The 13,204-nt window shown below is 33.9% G+C and overlaps 1 protein-coding gene across 1 annotated transcript in view; it reads right to left on the reverse strand.

The window, feature by feature from the left end:
* The window catches only part of LOC108367099 (uncharacterized), a 31,893-nt gene extending 20,567 nt beyond the window's left edge, over positions 1–11,326 (reverse strand). The window contains exon 1 of the mRNA XM_017621644.1: positions 11,255–11,326. The gene's annotated coding sequence lies outside the window, so the exon portion shown is untranslated. The remainder of the gene's footprint in view (positions 1–11,254) is intronic.
* Between the last annotated feature and the right edge of the window lie 1,878 nt (positions 11,327–13,204).

Below are 13,204 nucleotides of genomic sequence, written 5' to 3' on the forward strand. Positions count from 1 at the left end.
GTTATTGGCGAAAAATAGAAAATATGTATCTCCAAACATTTTAGCAACCTTGTTTAGACGAATATTTCACCGGTGCGTTCGTATAACGGCGACGGAAAACATCTATACATACATATATACCTGTTTCGTAAGTACGTGTACCCTTATTATTGCCAATATACTACATGAATATACATTTATACACTATGGCGTACTTGGATCAAGATTCCGGAAAAGACTGCCAATGGGCTCGTATCCAGCCATATTCCAGGGCAGTTCTTTGCAATCGAAGTCTGTGTTCGCGATTGTCTTCATAGAAGAACAAATGGGGCCAGAATAAATATTTTGTCGGATAGTCAGACAGTGTTAATGGCCATAGACCCTTTAAAACTGCATCAAGGCTTGTGTACTCTGGAACCACCTGGAAGCCCATAATAGCGTAACGCTGAGGGGGTTCCGGGACTTGAAGGGTTTGAAGCCAACGAAAGGTCTGACTGTCTCGCAAAGCGTGGAACCGAAATGCGCTTGCATGGTCTCGAGCCATTCTGCGGTACATCTAAAAAAAAATACACTGTACAACTACTTAGGAGCTAAGAAGAATCTCCGATTGCTGCTCACTGGCGGAAGGAAAATACAATAAGACGACCCAGGAGGAGCTCCGAAAGACTCCTTGTACTTGGAACTCTTACTGGCTACTTGACAGCATACTGCAAGTTAAGGTACCATTTGAATTAAATGGGGCTTGCTGTAGAGACGGACTCTAAATTTTGTGCCCTGGTGGAGCAAACCCCAGATTATATTTTATGTACCTGCTCACGAAACATGAATCGTAGACTGATACAGTTTGGAGAACAATTAATCTTCTCCATATAAAATTTTGATTATGGCACCGTTCAAAGTGCTTCATTTTTTGAATAGCCTAAGGTTGGAGTGATTACAATAGATCTTCTTAGGTCGCATAAGTCTGTACAGTAAAATGAATTGTTGTACGCAGTTAATTTGTTTTTATTGTACTAGCTGTGTCTTAGTTTTATGAAATGTTTAGTTATGTACATTTTTAACAAACTTGACATCGAACAAAAATATTAAAAACTAAAAAAAATGTTTGGTAGGTTTTGGTGGAATTTGGTAGGAAGTTTAAGTAGGAAAAAAATATGTCTATGGCAACACTGATACATATGTATGTAATTTTTGTGTTGATTATTCGCGGTGTTTGTTTGCTTGCGGCCCAGCCCTTTCTTCATACCCAGTGTTTGCCAGATACTATTTTGATTTCATTGCCCGGGTAGTGATAAACATTTACAAGTGCATATTCGCGCATTTACTTACTACGTGGTCAACGATCGAGGTATAAATATGTCAACAATGGCCGATGTGCGAAGAAGACAACGTGCGAAATGTAAGCCAAATATCTTTATTTATGCTCGTTTTTAATTTAGAAATTTACCTAAGATTTATATTATTTGCATTTTTTTTTGCTTTTAATAAATGCTAATAAAACGTATTAAAAAGGGAAACAGGGTGCTGCATATCGATGGCTGAGTGGAAGATCGGCCTATCTCAGAAAATTTTTCTACAACACCCTATTTCAGAATTTGGTTGAAGAACGCCCAGTTTTAGAAATTGATCGAAAAACGCCCTATCGCAGAGTTCGGTTCAAAAACGCCCTATCTCAGCACATTTTCAATGTATGATCGTTTGAGATAGGGCGTTTTTGAACCGAATTCTGATATAGGGCGAGCATACGAGTACACGTGCTCTTCTGTTGCATGATGGTGTGGAACTATGGTTAAAACCGCAGTTTCTACAACGTCAGGAGTGTCTCTTAAGGCTTTGGCAGATTTGCAACTCTTTTAGCAGAAAGTGCCTCATTCGTTTTCCTGCAAAGAAGCAATAGGCAGATAAATACACTCTTGGAGAGCTAGGAAAAAACTTCAAGATTCAAACGGAAGCTGATCGACATCTGCAGGGTAACTACAGATGTTTCTCTTGCTTTGGTATAATGACCAGAGTCTGCAGCCACAGCTACTCTAAAGGTCTAGGAAATCGCTCGTACCTCTTCAAGAATTGTCGAAGAGTGTCAGTTAGGGTTAACCCGAAAAGGCCCGACATAATGAAAACTTGAATAACTGAACCTAAATTATTCCGATTTAGACTTGTGAGGTATCATTGGAAAGGTATTTTCTCACCCTTTTTGTTTCTTTGCTAATAAAAATCTCATTAGTACGATTCCGTTGAAAAGATTTTTAAATATGTTTATGCAGAATTTTTTTTGGCATCTGAGGGGATTTTTTCAAAAAGTTCTTTAAGAAACTATTTCTATTCATAAAAACTCCATTTTTGGAGGTATTTTCAATCGGTAATAAATTTTGTAATCCCGGCGGAAAAAAGCGCAACTTTTTTTGGTGATGCAGTCTTTAATACTATAATATATAATATGGTGTACAATAGGGTGGTCCAAAAAGGTTTAAGTGCTAAGCTCTCACCCCCTATATATATATATATATATATGAACTAGAGTGGTTCATAAACGCTACATCAGAATATTGTAATTTGTGATAAAAAAAGAGACATGTATTTTTTGATTTTGAAAAAAATACTTTTTTTTAGAGGTCGCGCTGGTCGGTTTTTTATAAAAATGCTGTTGTTCTAAGTTTTGTATTTTCTTTACATGTTAAAATGCAGCTAAAAATGTGGTTTTTACATATAATAACTCTGATATTTTTGGGGAACATTCCCCTAATTACACACCTGTCTTGGACAGTAAGAATGGACCTAATTCCCGAAAATATGCTCTCGAAAATACACTATTAAAATTAAAACGTTGATACTGAACGATTTACGAGTTGTCATGGGTTGGAAGTTGTTACCGGGGGGTTTCTGAGCTTGCTGATTATGAATCTGATGTCAGATTTTCAAAATTCATTAAGCGCATTAAATTTTTCTTAGCGATATCGCTTGAGATCGACAACTACTGCTTAGATTGATTTATAATTGAAGCATCTTTAGTTTCATAATTTAACGTATATTAGCTGCTGTAATTTGCTTCTTAACTTATTACTGAATATTGTAGATATTAGATACCAAAACTTCAGTTTATTGAATATTCGAAAAATTCGGCCAAAATCTTGGAAAAAACCGGTAAAACTCGATTTGGGAAAACCGGGTAAATCACACTAATATATGGGGTGTGATTGATTTGTTTCAAAATTTTTAGGGTTGATGCATAAACATAAATAATATAATTTTTTTTGAATATGCAGTTTTGTAGCTCATTAACTTTTAGAATAATAAAGTGCAAGTTTTAAGCTACTGCAAAATTGCGTTGATTTTTAATTTTTTTATGCTGACGACTTTTTGCACTTTTTTCTTATGGAAGAAAATGAGCAAAACCGGTTTTATATCATTTTTAGATACGTTATTAAAATAGTGAATTCCCACTTATTTCATGACTTTGAAGCGGCTTTTAACAAGTGTATGATTTTAATTGGGTTGTAGGTCGCTTCGCAATAAAATAATATGCAATATGCAAGGGAAAAAATTCTATCTTATTGTAGGTACTCATTAACTGTGAAGGTGAGAATGTGCGCAATATGTATTCATAGATGCTCACGCGACGGGGTTAAACACCTTAGCTAAATAAGGGTACACGCAACAAATAAGCAATTCATGATCTTAACCTACCTTTTTTCTTGCCAAATATAAAACATAAATAACTTTTTAAGAAAATCTACATGCATACTTACATATATTTTTTCAAGTCGAATAGCATTGTAAAGTTTTACATGCTATATGCTGTTCTACAGCATCCAAAGAAATGCTACAAAGCAGCATTTTCCAAAAGTTACCCAATGCAAAGCAATGGAAATGTCCAATATGCCCAACTACGGTAAAATGCAGAATCGGCATTTCCATCAATTATAGTTAAAAAATACGAAAGAGATCAATGCTTTACTTTGGACGTTAAAAAAAAATTCGCAGAAAGAATTCTTACCGAGATCATTACAGGACACTGTGGTATTGAACTAATTCGAAAGCGATGGCATATTTACATACATACACTAAAAAGTTAGAAGTGCAAAAATGTTCCTGCTCCTCAGAGAAGGCGACTCAAACACTTGCAATCTCGCTTTTTCACCAATTTTTTGATAAGAGGTTTCGCTTTCTACGGGTGCACGAACCAAGGTTCGGTGATTAAGAATTTAAGCGAAGTTCCGCAGACAATATTCAAATGCTCCACGCGAAGCCTTAAATTTTTTGCATTGTAAAGAAATACATTTAGATAGCACCGAAAGCGAGTTAGACAAAAACAATTTGGATACATCGGTTGAATAGCGAAAACCCCCAGATATCATGTTTGATTAAAATGCAAGTAAAAAGCTCCTTGTTATTGTTCAAAATCACTTGTAAAAAATTGAACGTTTTTTTTTTTGTGATACGGTGTAGTTGCAAAAAATAATTCATTTAGTCTCCTCCTCTTTCGCATAGTGCATCAGTATGTTTGTACAAACATCAACAATTAAGTAGACTACTATTTTTATTATCACAACAATTAATTACACTTCATCAACTAAATTATCCACACAATTTTATCACACTGTAATTGTAAACATAAAAACCTAATGCAAAAAAAAGAAATCTTAAAGGCAAATATGCAAAAACACAGACACATACATATGTACATATGTATGTACATATTTAGCTATTATCTGATAGGAAATCTGAATAATCAAACTGACTCTTAATTTTTCTTATATCTATGTGAGTGGACGCATGCATATGCATCTACATACTAATACATATCGCACACCATCTTAAAAAGGGACACTACTCAAAATTTGACATTTTTGAAATTATGCACTATAAATGTACACATAGCTTGTATTTACCTTTCAGCAAAAGCTGGTGCAAATTTTTGTTATAATTTTTTGATAAAACATAAGGTAAAGTCTTCCGTGCCCATAAGATTGGCCTGTGCTAAGAAATAGTTTTTCACAATTGCTGACGAACGTGTAATTTTGAGTTGTGTCACTTTTGCAGATCGTGTGCGATATGTATTAGTATGAAAATTGTGCATAGTTAAATGTGTACTGACATTTTTGCATACTATTTTAATACACAGCTAAAAATGACTTTGTGTAAAGAAAAGGACCAGCTCCATACAATTAAATATTAAATATAATGCAAAACAAAAAAGTTAAATTTTGAGTTCTAATACCTGTAGGGAGGTACAATTTTTTTTTTGAGTATCGAAAATAAGGAGGCCCGTATTTTTTTCTGTAAGCCGTTTACATTTAACCTTGCCACCGTGGCTTTTTTTCATAGCCCATAATCTCATCTCTTGTATACAAAAATTTGTTATTTTATGTGTTCGTAACCACATAACGCACGTTCTAAAAAAGTAGTTAGTAAAATTTTACAATTAACTTTGCATCGTAGTTCTATTGTTGATACATTTCTGAAGGGAAATACTTTTATTCGATCAAAAAACATATTTATTTTTAACGGTTTTAAAGCAATTATACAACTGAACTGGCTGGCTAGTACACTGAGAAAGAACCAACTAAAAATTGGTTAATACAGGGTGGGCCAAATAAGACCTTCCAATGTTAAACGCGTATAACTTCTTTATATGTATTTTAATATTATTGCTATTTTCTTTCTGCATGTTATAGTTAATCTTTTGGAAAATCAAATGGATACTTACAGCAAGACCACTAACAACGACTACAATACGCTATTCGTTTTACACAATTAGCCACGCGAATTGGTTTTTTAAGTAATGTTTTGATGTCGGATGAAGCGCATTTCCAAGAAAAACTTTAGATTGTGGGGCTCTGAAATTCCCACTTGAAAATGAATTAAAGTGATTTTTTTTGTTTAATATTAAGTTAATATTATTACAAAGGCATTATTGATACTTTCAAAAATAATTTAGTGATATTAACCGCAATTTTGGTACTTAAAAAAAATTGCTTGCCGATTTTTCCGTTTGAATACGCTTATATTCTGCACTTCACAGAAGCTTTTTCATAGTTCGGAGACACAAAATAAAAACCAGTATAAAAGCCTCACATAGACAGATATTTTTCGTCTATAGTGTTACCAGATAAAACGACCATTCATGATAAAAGCTTCCCCAGAAGAGTTTAGACATACATATGTACATATATTTTCCAACGCTGGACAATCGCACACTAAGTGTTCCACCGATTCTCCTTACAATATTCACTACTCATCAGACTCATTTTAAGACCGTGGCTAGTTATCAAATTGTGACCAGTTATGAGACCCACTATAAGGCTACATTCATTCCTTGGTAGTTTGAGCATAAGTTTTGTCAATTTCAGATCATGTGACCTAGGTATGGCCCTAGATAATTTGCCACCCAAGTTGTTGTGAGCACCTCTTATCCGCCTCTTAGAACATGCCTAAGTCAAACTTCTAGCATACTGCATTGTTCATTAGTTCATCCTAAGATTTTTAGCCAATTTTTGCATTGTCGAACAGATTTTGAGGTTGTCGTATTTGAAATAAGTCGGTGGGACTGAAACATCCAGGAGTCCAGTAAAGTAAAGCCATAGGTGCAATTTTATGGTCAATGGTGTTAATCCGTTGTTCGTGTTTTCATCTATCATCCAAGCTGACTTAACACAGTTGTCTACCTATGTTGTTGTTGTTGTTGTAGCGGCTATCCTATCACGGCGGCTATCCTATCACGGCAGCCGGTTCGAAGACGTCCTATCTCTACGGTGACCATCCGTTCTGTTTTTTGCACGACCGTACTGTTTTTCAAAGGTCGGTCCTGCGTAGTTTTTCAAACCTGAAAAACCTGAAAATGTACTGATTTTTTCCAAGTGTCCTGCATTTGGCCCGCATTTTATTCGTTATTTTAAAATTATCGGACAATGGATGAATTTTTTCAAAAAAGTTTTTTTTGGTACTTTTCGTAGCTTTTCTTCAATATCTCATGAACAAATCTCCCAATCAACGTAAGCGACTTACAGCTCGAAGGTTATTGATGAGCCTCTTACCAAAATATATAACTTGTGGCGACTTCAATGAAAATTATTGGTGCTACAGGCGACCATTTGCATTTTGTCGTCAAAGTCGAAAAAATTGAGATTTCCAATCAAATACGCAGTTTCATTTGATTATTTTTTCATTATTTTAAAAATTCGATAAAGAAGATATATCATTACAGTAAATTTTGAGCCAAAGATAATGAAAATCGGATTAGAAATGTAGATGCTATGGAGCGCAATCTGCACAAATTATATATTTTTGTAAAGGGCACTTTGTAACTCGTCGTTTACGTCGATTCATGACGTCGATTTTTGACAAATAACTGCGTAAAGTACCAAAAAACAAAAAAAGGGTATTGTTTTCGTTTTGAATGACTCAAAATTTGCCTATAAAATAATCTTTTAAAGATTTTCACTTTTCGTGTAAGCTATTGTAATTATAATATGTTTTACTATACTTTTATAAATATTCATGTAAAAAAAGATTAATATCAATGAAGAAAACGTGATAAATTTTTAAAGTGTAAAATGTATTAAGAATTTAGAATCATAAATACTCTTTTGATATTTTTATACAACGTAAATATATGTTGGCATATTTTTGAAAAATTGTCCTTCATTATGAATCCATATTTATGGTCACCGTACCTATCTCAGAAAGCTTTTCAAGAAGCCCTATCTCAGAATTTGGTTCGAAAACGCTCTATCTCAAATCAATATGTTGTGATAGGGCGTTTTTGAATCGAAAGCTGAGATAGGGCACTTTTGAACCGAATTCTGAAATAAGGCGTCCTTCAATCCAATTCTGAGATAGGGTGTTCTTCAACGAAATTCAGAAATAAAGGGTTCTTTAAAAGTTCTCTGAGAAAGCGCGTCCTGAACCGGCTGCCGTGATTGGTCGATCTTCCACTCAGCGTCGATATGTATGACTTACGCTAAAGAAAATACATACATAACTATGAAAGTATGCAGCTGTTTTTGTTTTTTTCTTTAGACATTTTTTTTTATAGAGCTCAGCTGCTTTTGCCAGCTGACAGACAGGCCGACTAACAAATTCTGACCGTTCAGTCGCTAATACAAAGTATCCAACCCGCAAAAGTCGTTGTAAGTTCACTGTCACGGCTGAGGTTGGCGATTGGTGGTGGGCGCATTCATGCATGTACATTAGACTGCATCACCAAAAAAAGGTGCGGGTTTTCCGCCGGGATTACAAAATTTATTATATTTTATAGACGTCCACCAAAATATTTCGGAAAAATATTAAGATTTAAGCGAGCTGGACCGATGTGAAAATACCTCCAAAAATGGAGTTTTTTTATGTATAAAAATAGTTTCTTAAAGAGCTTTTTGGAAAAAATCACAATGACAAAACAGATTACGCTTAAAAAACCTGCATAAAAATATTTTAAAATCTTTTCAACGGCATCGTAATAATGAGATTTTTGATGCTGTTTTTTTTTACTTTTGTCAAAGATTGATTTACGAAAAACTTAAATAACTGCACCAAACCTGTTCTGATTTAGACTTATGAGATCTCGGTAGAAAGGTATTTTCCCACTATTTTTATTTATGTGCAAAAAAAGTCATTTGTGTCCCAATTTTTTGTTTTTTTTTTAAATGATGTTCGTTCATCCTACGTTTCTCTTTCATCCTTTGAATGAGCTTATTAGCAAAGAAATAAAAAGGTGAGAAAATACCTTTCCTATGATACCTCACAAGTCAAAATCGGAAGAGTTTAGGTTCAGTTATTCAAGTTTTTCTTATACCAATCTTTGAAAAAAGTTAAAAAACAACATCAAAAATTTCATTATTACGAATCCGTTCAAAAATTTTATTTTTATTTTTTTTAATATTTTTATGTAAATTTTTTAAGCTTAAACCGATTTGTCATTTGAGGGAATTTTTTCAAAAAACATCTTTAAGAAACTATCCATAAAAAACTCCATTTTTGGAGGTATTTTAGAATCTGTCCAGCTCGCTTAAGTCTTAATATTTTTCCGAAATATTTTGGTGGACAACTTAAAATATAATAGATTTTATAATTCCAATGGAAAAACAGTACGATATTTTTTTTTTTTGTATGGGGAGTGATGTAGTCTAATGTACATACATAAGTATGTGTGAATGTACGTACATGCATAATTTATTATTACCCTGCAAAAAAAATTTTGTGACTATTCCTAAAGAGAGTAGACCCGAATTAGTTACTAAAGGATATAGCTGGAAGCTAATTAGTGCAGAACTTAACTCGTAAAATTGCAGATTGATTAGTCCTAGCTGAATCCTGACTCGATGATATGTCTGCACATAAGCAATGATGTTTTATACATATGCATGTATGCATGTATATATGCATGTTTAGATTAGTAGACAGAATCATCATCTAGCATCCCGGAGCTGCCCGGTACCATTCTCATTGGGCGACATAAATAGTTTACTTCATACCTACTAAATTTTTCATACTGAATACATTGTTTTCATACCTGTTTGCATATACGTATTTATATGAGTCAAATTATGTATGCATTTATGTACATATGTATCTTCATGTTCGAACAAAAGTGTAAACACTTCATTAAGAGTTATGTACATATATTAGTCCTTTGCGACCGATCTTACTCGTACTTGTCGCATTTTTTGCAGGGTAATTTCTTGTTTTTATTATTTTGTTTTGTTGTAGGCAGCTTGCAAACGTTGTGCGATACTATTAATACACTGAATAATATGGTACGGGTATCTGTGTGAATGTACTCGCCCATACAGTCCGATCGTTACTTAACATTTGAGGCGGCAATTTCTAACCCGGTCTTGTCTAAAATTAAATGATTTGTATATTTTTATCCACTTCTTAAGTGTGTATATATATAGATTGCACAATAACGTAAGTTATCTCACAAAATTTTATTTATATGAATGTTTGTTTTTTTTTTTTCTTGACGAGGTGTAAAGCGATCGAAAGCCTTGGTCAGTGTAGGACTTTAACTCACTAAAGTCACACCGTATGTACATATGTAGCTATTACTTTGTTTTTCCACACCGTTTTTTTTGGATACCTATAGGCGGTTTTTGAATTCTTGATATTTCGAATATCGAATAAACCGGATTTTTTAATCAATCAAATCGGTTTTTTCCCTTCATACAACGTTTGGATTTTTTGGAGTTTTCGAGGCTTTTCCAGTATAAGGAAAACCCCTAGATGAATAGTACATCGACGACCGAGTGGAAGATCGACATATCTCGGCAGGCAGTGCGAAAACGTGCTCATCTCAGAAAACGTTTCAAAAACGCCCTGATTCAGAATTTGATTGAAGAACCTCTGCACTGAACTGGCTGTGGAAGTGGCTGTTGCTTTTCAGTTTGCATTCGCGCGTGACATAGAAAAAGGGCTCTTTGCCCGAGTAGGTGTTTGCTGCAACCGAATAAGGCTATGAAGGTAACCTGTATCTAGCCGTAGCAATATTTTCGTTACTGTGCTGTATGAAACGGCTCAGCCTACCTGAACCTCGTTACGTGTCCCACAATCCGATCATGAAAGCGGAAAGAGATTTGGGAAGGTATTTAAAAATTATTTATTTTGGAACGAATTTCCGTCATCCCTTGTCAAGTTTGGTTTGCAGACAAACCGGTTTCGGCGTTGTGCCATCTTCAGTGTCGTTTTTCGTACTCAGAAGATTTAAATTTGCAACTCTTTGAGATGTCGAATTAAATTAAATTATACAAATGATACTTGAAATATTAAAATATAGGAGTCAAACGAAAGAAGGTAAAGAAACCTCTATGTAGTTTGAACATTTAAAATATTTTTAAAGTGTTCGAAGAGAAATGGGTTCGGAAAGGCCTTATTTCTAAACTTTATGCAATAATCTAATTGTTTGATTTACCCCTGGCCTAGAGTTGACAAAACAATAAAACGTTTTTATAAAAATTTTCATTAAGTTCGTTTCCTCATGACATTTTTTAAATGCACTTTAATTAAGTGCAAACATTCAGACCAAAACTCATTAGGTGAGAGGCTTCAGAAAAATTAACAGATTTTCTCCTATTTTCGAATGGACAGTGGCCAGAAGAATGCACTCACTTGAAAACATAATCCGCCTCGATTTTCAGTACAAACTCTCGAACTTGAGCTCACTTCATCAGTGCAAAAATTGAGCTTAAGTTCACTTTTAATGCATGAGCCCCAATGTGTCGTTGACTTACACCCACGCTGCAAATACAATCATACATACATACATATTAGAAAAACATACAAACACTTTTAAGTCGGGCATTGTTCGAAGCAATAAAGCACAGTTTCTTTGCGGAAACAGAGTACTGAACCGACTCGCTGATGACACCGAACTAGGTTAAGCTGCTGCAATACTAAAAAATTAGTATATGTATGTACGTACATATGTATGTACATATATTAGGGTGGGTCAATTTTTTTTTAATGTTCGCGTATATCATAGGAAGATTCTATGTGCAATTCTAAGCTAAACTGTCGAAAAAACCATGGGTCTAAAATCAATTTTAGAGTTTACCAAATTACGAAAATAGGTTTCGAAGAAAATGTGAAAATTCTCACTGTTTCGCCCTCTGGTGGACGTTTAAAGAAAAAGATAAGTGCAGAAATGGATTTCTCACACCAAAAAAACCCCTTAAAGCATGTTTATACAAAATTTAAGCACTTTTTTACGACACTACAGCAAAATGCTAAGAAACCTATTTTCGCAATTTGGCAAACACCATATTGATTTTAGAACCATTGTTTCTTAGTCAAATTTTCTTAGAATTACACGTAGAATCCTTCTGTGCTATACGCGCATAGTCGAGTAAATCTCCCATAAAAATTGACCAGCCCTAATGTATGTACATATATAAATATACCTGTATATACATATGCTCGTAAATATCAGAAGCTTATGAACTGAGCCGCTTTGAGAGTCGATAAAACGCCTTATTTATGCCTATATGTATGTATATACCAGTGATGTTGCGAATATTTGCATTTGCATTCGTTATGAGTCATTTTACACATTCGCATTCGCATCAAATGATACGAATATTTTGCGAATGCAAATGTGTACATGGGCAGAGAGTCCACTCTAATATTGTTGAAATTGCTCTAAGAATTCATTTCTACCAAGTCTTAACTGCTTAACTAGTGGTACCATATTCCGAATCATTTTTCGAATGGAAGAAAAATTATCAAAATGGTAAAGAACAGCATTTGCGAAAAATTTTTAAAGAGCTGTTGGGGAAATAAATTCTTTTCAAAATCAAATCGTGCGCCTTTGGCATATCATGAAGACCTAGTTAGCAAATATGAATGACAATGCATTTCTTGAGTCGAATTGAGTCCTAGAGAATGTTTGGTGCAATGTTTTCAATGCAGAACCATTACGGAATTTTATACATTTTAAAAGTAAAGTAAAAGATTTAAAGAAAGCGGAGAAGACTCTGCATGATATTATCATAAAATATTTTTTTCTGAATTTTTAAATTTTAACTAATATCTTTACTTACGAAAATGCATAATTTTTTAATAGGCCATATTTCAATGCCCGCAACTGTATATTGAAAATATAAATGTCATTTGACTTATGGCATTGGAATTTGTGGTTGCCACACCCAACAAATTGTATTTATTGATCAATATTAATGAAGATTTAACGAAGATTTAACTTAAATCTACTGCCTTTCGAGATTTTATTTTATATGGTAAAATTAAAAAGACTTAACGTTAAATCTCGTCAGAGGGCTAAATCTGCATTCAATCTCATAAAGGAGACATAGTATTAAGTTGGTTATAGCTTTGTTGATGTTATTCCTAACATTCGCATTCGCACATTCGCATTCCCGAATGTGAAAAATATGACATTCGAAACATCCCTAGTATGTACATATATACATATGTATACATGTATATATTAATGGATGTATGCATGTTTCACAATCTGGTGCGTATCGACCCGCATTTACATAGGTCGGTGCTTTTTTACATAATCCTTAATAAAATAATAAATGTAAGAAAAAATGCTCGGACCATATGCACCAGACTGTGATAACCCTTATTCTTTCAATTGGTGATAACACTGAAATGACGTCACAAAAGCAGCTCAAAACTTTGATTGAGGAAAAAAACTGTCAATATTGAAAATTCGAATGTATTGCATTTGGCAAAAGAAAAAAAATTAAAAAATTTATTGAAAAATTAA

The sequence above is a fragment of the Rhagoletis zephyria genome, unplaced genomic scaffold (assembly GCF_001687245.7).
Source record: "Rhagoletis zephyria isolate East Lansing unplaced genomic scaffold, Rhagoletis_zephyria_1.1 Rzeph_scaffold_02538, whole genome shotgun sequence".
NCBI lineage: Eukaryota > Metazoa > Arthropoda > Insecta > Diptera > Tephritidae > Rhagoletis > Rhagoletis zephyria.